This window comes from Capra hircus, chromosome 2 (assembly GCF_001704415.2).
Source record: "Capra hircus breed San Clemente chromosome 2, ASM170441v1, whole genome shotgun sequence".
In the NCBI taxonomy this organism is placed as follows: Eukaryota; Metazoa; Chordata; class Mammalia; order Artiodactyla; family Bovidae; genus Capra; species Capra hircus.
In genome coordinates this window covers 79,168,392-79,174,353 of record NC_030809.1, presented here as the reverse complement: position 1 = coordinate 79,174,353, position 5,962 = coordinate 79,168,392, and positions in this window count along the sequence as shown.

Genomic DNA, 5,962 nt, shown 5'->3' with positions numbered 1-5,962 from the left:
ACTGAAGCAAAAATGTAAGATCTCTAAAGTTCCATGTGGGTTTGTTCACTTCTGTCTTGACATTGTGCAAATCTATGATAGAAACTCTGCACAGAAGTTATTGTGCTTAGGGAACACATTAAGTTGACTTGCAAAAGTTTCTTCCAGCACTTTGTGATTTTTTGATAACTCAAATTTGGCAAGTATATGGCTGAATCTGTTAATAGGCTCAGAAAATATTTATTAGGACCTATTTAGAGCAAGAGTATGTTAGTGCTATAAGGCAAGCAAATGCAGAGTACATGAAAACTGCATTGTCAGTGTGCTTTTGTGGAAATCTTATATTCAGTGCCATTGATTAGATGTGTTAAGAGAATAGTATTAAATTAAATTTTTTGGATAACACTGAAATGAATGAAATGTAAGTCTCAGTGTTAAGATCTTTTCTCTGGTTCATTTAATTTCTCTAGGGCAAAAGTCTTCCATCTCATGCCTAGTTGACGGGGGTAGGGCTGTAATTTGCCTGGATGGTAATCTTCCTTAAAAATAGTGGAGGAGGTTGCTTAGTATCTGCAGTTCCCAATGAAACCTTCCACAGAATTCCTTTTTTTTTTTTTTTTTCTGTCCAAGTCTCTCCTCTTCCTTCCTCCGTGCCTGGGGACTTCAACTCTGCTTCATTTGCTGTACAGAGTGAAACATCTTGTTTCGTGCAGCACTGATGATGAGTAGCAGTCATCTCATGCATGAAGGAGGGCCAAATACAGTGTACATAGAATGCTTACCCAGGCTCTCCTTGTTACCTTCTGCTTGCAGGTTCTGCAATGCCTCCAAGCTCTGAGACTCGCAGTTGATCTGCGGATTTAACTTTCTCACTGTGTGGTCACTTATCACTTTCCATCTTCTTTCTAAGGCTTAGCTGAGAATTTTCATCCACTGTTTTCTGTCCCCATTTTCATTATCCTTTGGAGTTAATATCTTAAAATTTCCTGGTTTTTTTTTTTTTTCCCTTTTCTGTTACTTCCTATGTTTGAGAGAAGGAGATAACAGCTATATATCTAATTTAACTGGTAATCTATATATAACCAGTATTCAACAATGTATATGGATAGAAGCTAGCACTACAGAACTTTGCAAGATGCTTTCTACCTCAGTCACAAACTAAGAAAAGCTTTTTCCTCTCCTCTTTCCTTCTTCCCTCACAACAAACAGATTTGATTTGCTTCTAAATTTTTTATTTGCATTCTCTATTTTAATCAACATTCTGTTCATTGAGAGAGTTAGCTCTTATCCCCTTTAGTGGAAAGTGAGAATTCTTTGTTGAGCATTAAAACTAAAATAGTTTTTTTTCCCCAGATACCTGAAAAACAGCTGTCATGGTGCTTGCTGGGAAGAAATAGGGCTCAGAATGGACAGCACCCTTCAGTCTCCACCTCTGCACACACAAAGGTCAGGATAGGTCTTTTTGTTTATTTCACGCCAGTAGCTTGCTGTTGGGGTATGTGTGTGAGCACATGCAAGCTCTCACATGAATGCATGTGCTCAATATGTCACTTGGTACAGATTACAGAATGCATGTCATAGACAGAGGTAGGAAAAATGAAAGGCTAGGAATCAACAGAAAAAGGCGGATTGTTTTGGTTTTTCCCTTCTCGTCAGCTAATGTATAACAGACTAAACTGATTCATGCAGGTAACTAGGGTTCCATTTCTGGGATACAGGTATATGTGGATTGTAGTCACAGATACTGTTATGCAGTAGACCCTCTCCATCTGAAGGATGCCAAAAAAAAATAAAAAAAAAATCATTTGGGATTGTTTCAGGACATGGTCAGCTTTAGAGGCACAGTAGACATGGACCATTCTCAGATGATATGTGTTTTCAAAACCTAACAAAGTGACCAAGATGGCCTCTGTGATTAGATATGCCATGTTAAATCTTGGAGGATAAGGCATCTCAAACAATATCAAGGTAAGACTATGAGACCATTTTCTACAAGCACCATGGTAGTATATGTCACACAAGGAAGAAATCACTAGAGAGGTGCAAATGTGTTATGATTAAAAGCATTGTCTATTTCCATATCTAAACTGTATAATAAGGTGCAGGAGAAGATACATGGTTGTTGATTTGTAGTTCAGGTTGCATTTTACCTCCTCTTCCTTAGTCAGGCATTCAGTCTCCGCAAGAGACAGAAACTAGATCCGGGGGCACTCCCAGATGGAGAATAGTTTCAGCATACAAAGAATTTTATTGGTTTCCTGGCACAGAAGGCTCTAGTGGCAGGGACTCACGGACAACAGCCTTACTCACTTCAGAATTCTCTCTTAATTTGGGCTCCAGTCAGAACTAGAGGTCTTCTGAGTTGCAAATTTAAACACAATTATATCCAAAACCCCAAATTGGTCACTCCTTCTTAGTGATGGGCTCCACAAGGGACAGGAACCAGGCCTATTTAGAGACACTATCCTAGCATATTTAAAACCAATGGACTACTTAAAATTTCACTGATATGACAAGACTCTGAATTTTCATAGAATTTAACTACTTTTGGCATGTAAGTACCATAATATGGCACCTTAGGGTATTGCCTACTTACTTTCACTCAGCCCGATTAATATAATGTCATTTATTTAATGTATAATCTTGATGTTTTATAGGTTATCAAGACATTAAGGTTCTTCTGGAAAATTGTATTACAGGGACTAGAAAAGCTGACATAATAATTCTGAGGTAGGACATTGAAAGTGAATTGCTTTCTCCATTTTCTAAGGCAAATTGCTTCTGATAGCCTTTACTAATTACAATCAAGAAACAGAAGAATCTGTCAGAGCAATAGATGGTGGGTGAATTGATCCACTAAAGATATTATATCTGAAATAGCAAGTCCCATCGGCCTCCCAGGTTTATTGTTTTCAGTAGTACATGCTTCTTAAAAAATCAAAATCCATGAAGAATCCTTGCAATTTTCCATGAAGCATGGAAAGATAAACCAAGGTGTGATAAGAGTCAACAACCTTAAATCATTCAAAGATTTATTGGTGCATTAATCTCTGCATATCCCTATTGCATTGAGGTAGTCATTGCTTTTCTCTTTTTGATGGTATAAGAGAATGTAATGGAAGTACAAGGGCTCTTATGACTTTTCCCATCAGTAAGATGAGAATTCATTTGGTAGACAAGTACGTCCACCTCAGGAACACAATATGTTATCTATATAATCCTTCTGACCACTTTATATTTTTTCAGATATTAACCATAATTCATAATTAATATCTAAGGAAACATGAATTTTTACTGAGCATTTACTTTCTCTCAGGCTTTAGCCTTTTGGTGAAAGGATACTTAGCCTTTGGGGGAAAATTTATAGCAGAAGCTGTGGCTGCATTCCTTCAGTTGACCTCGCCTCCCCTCAATCTATAGATTGTTGTTCTAATAACAGGTTTAGATGTGGGAACCAGGTGAGAGGCTTAGATTCCCACTGTGATAGTTAGAGTTAAGTTTCTGTTTCCAGTTACAGAGAATTTTATTATATGTATTACGCAACACCTTAGAAAGCTGCCCATCTATTTCATTTTGCAAAATCAACAGCATCATAAAGACCAAGTAATGATTCTTTAGTCCTGAATTTTAATTAAAAGTATCAGTCTTAACTCATCATAGTATATTGTATACTCTAGCTTTTTCTACAGAGCAGACCTCAAAACAAAATAGCAGTGAGCATCTTCTACATCCAAATTGATGCCTCTAAGTACTATTTATAACTACAGAGCTCCTTAGAAATTTTGATTCCATGAATAAAGCAGGAAATAGGCACAGTTAACCTTGTAGTATCCATTAGTATGTTTTTGCCTATATAATTAACACTGATGTATTCTCTTCCTATTGCACCTGCCTACCAAAACCTCTACACTGGATAAATCCTACTGTATACTTTCTTTGAAAAGAAACTCCTTTCACTCATGTAAAATATTTTGATTCTAAATGGTAGCAAAATAATTAATCATTTGCTCTATTGCAAAATACACATAAAGAAGACTGGATAACAAAAACAGTATTATAATACTATTAGCAACATGATTTAGGAAAATAGTTCACAACTGTTTTTGTGTAGATTATTTTTGTTTTCTTTTTTAAGCCCTGTGTTATTACTGTAGTTTATGATAGGCTTGTTTAATTTTACATTAATTTTTGTAAATTGCATTTCAAAATGTAATTTTGTTTTATAATTATGTGTGATATTTATATAAGTTAAAATCACATCTAAAATAAATCTTTCAAAAGAATCTACAACCTTTAGAGAAAATACTCTCCATGATCATGCCATCCCATTACCATCATCCTATAAGTGAATATAATTATTTTTCATTACTTAAGAGTTTACTGTTCCATCATTTTTTGTTTTTGTTAATGTATAATATACATATAGTTAAAATCTCTCCTTTTAGTGTACAATTTTCAAGTTTTGACAAAATCTTAGAGTTGTGTAATCACAGCAGTCAAGATACAACATAAGTCTCTCTGGGTCCCTTCAAGAACAAACTGCAACTGCCCCCATTTTCTGACAAACACTAGTCTGTTTTATGTCTCTATTGTTTTGTCTTTTTCAAAATATAGAAATGGAGGTATAGGGAACTATATTCAATATCCTGTGATAAATAATAATGGAAAATAATACATATGTATATATATAACTGAGGCATTTTGGCATATAGTAGAAATAAACACAACATTGTAAATCAACTGTACTTTAATAAAATTTTTTTGAAAAAAGACAAATGGAATCATGTAACATGAAGCCTGTTGAAACAGGTTTTTTTCAGTTCTCAGAATGAATTTGATATTAATCATTGTTATTATATATATCAGTAGTACATTCCTTTTCACTGTTTTATGACATTCCACTGTAAAGCTGTACCACCATTTATTTGCTTTAGCCTATTCACCATTTTAGGGTCATTTGGATTATTTGCAGCGTTTCCAATTTTCATTGCTATTATACAGTAATAAATTAATTTTTGTAAATTGTCCTTGTATCCTGTTCAGTTCAGTCACTCAGTCGTGTCCAACTCTTTGCAACCCCATGAACCACTGCACATTAGGCTTCCTGTCCATCACCAACTCCCAGAGTCCATCTAAACCCATGTCCATTGAGTCGGTGATGCCATCCAGCCATCTCATCCTCTGTCATTCCCTTCTCCTCCTGCCCTCAATCTTTCCCAGCATCAGGGTCTTTTCCAGTGAGTCAGCTCTTTGCATCAGGTGGCCAAAGTATTGGAGTTTCAGCTTCAACATCAGTTCTTTCAATGAACACCCAGGACTGATCTCCTTTAGGATGGACTGGTTGGATCTCCTTAACCTTGCTCAATTTGTTAACCAGTTCTATCAGCTTTGAGGGCTTCCCTGGTGTCTCAGATTGTACAGAGTCAGTCTGCAATTCAGGTTCAATCCCTGGATCAGGAAGATCCCCTGGAGAAGGGAATGGCAACCCATGCCAGTATTCTTGCCTGGAGAATCCCACGGACAGAGGAGCCTGGTGAGCTACAGTTCATGGGGCTGCAAAGAGTCAGACATGGTTGAGCAACTAACACTTTCACACTTTCACTTTCAGCAGTTTTTTATGTTGAATCTTTTACTTTTATATAGAAAATCTGCCCATAAAAGAAAGTTAACTGTAGGTTTTTTCTTTTATATATATATAATATAATATATGCACACACATCTATACACACACATATACACACATATGTATATATGTAGATGTAACTGTAAATGGATATTTTTCCTTATTTAAACTATGTTGTATTGCATTTTTTAATCATGCGTTGCTGAAACCAAAACAAAACTTACAATGTATACTGCAAATTACTCTTTATGATTGTATATATAGAAATATTTATTTTTTTCCTTTTCTGGAATGTTGATCCTTCAATGACCAGATGTGTATCAGTTGTTTATTCCTCTTTTGATGGTTATTTAAATTGTC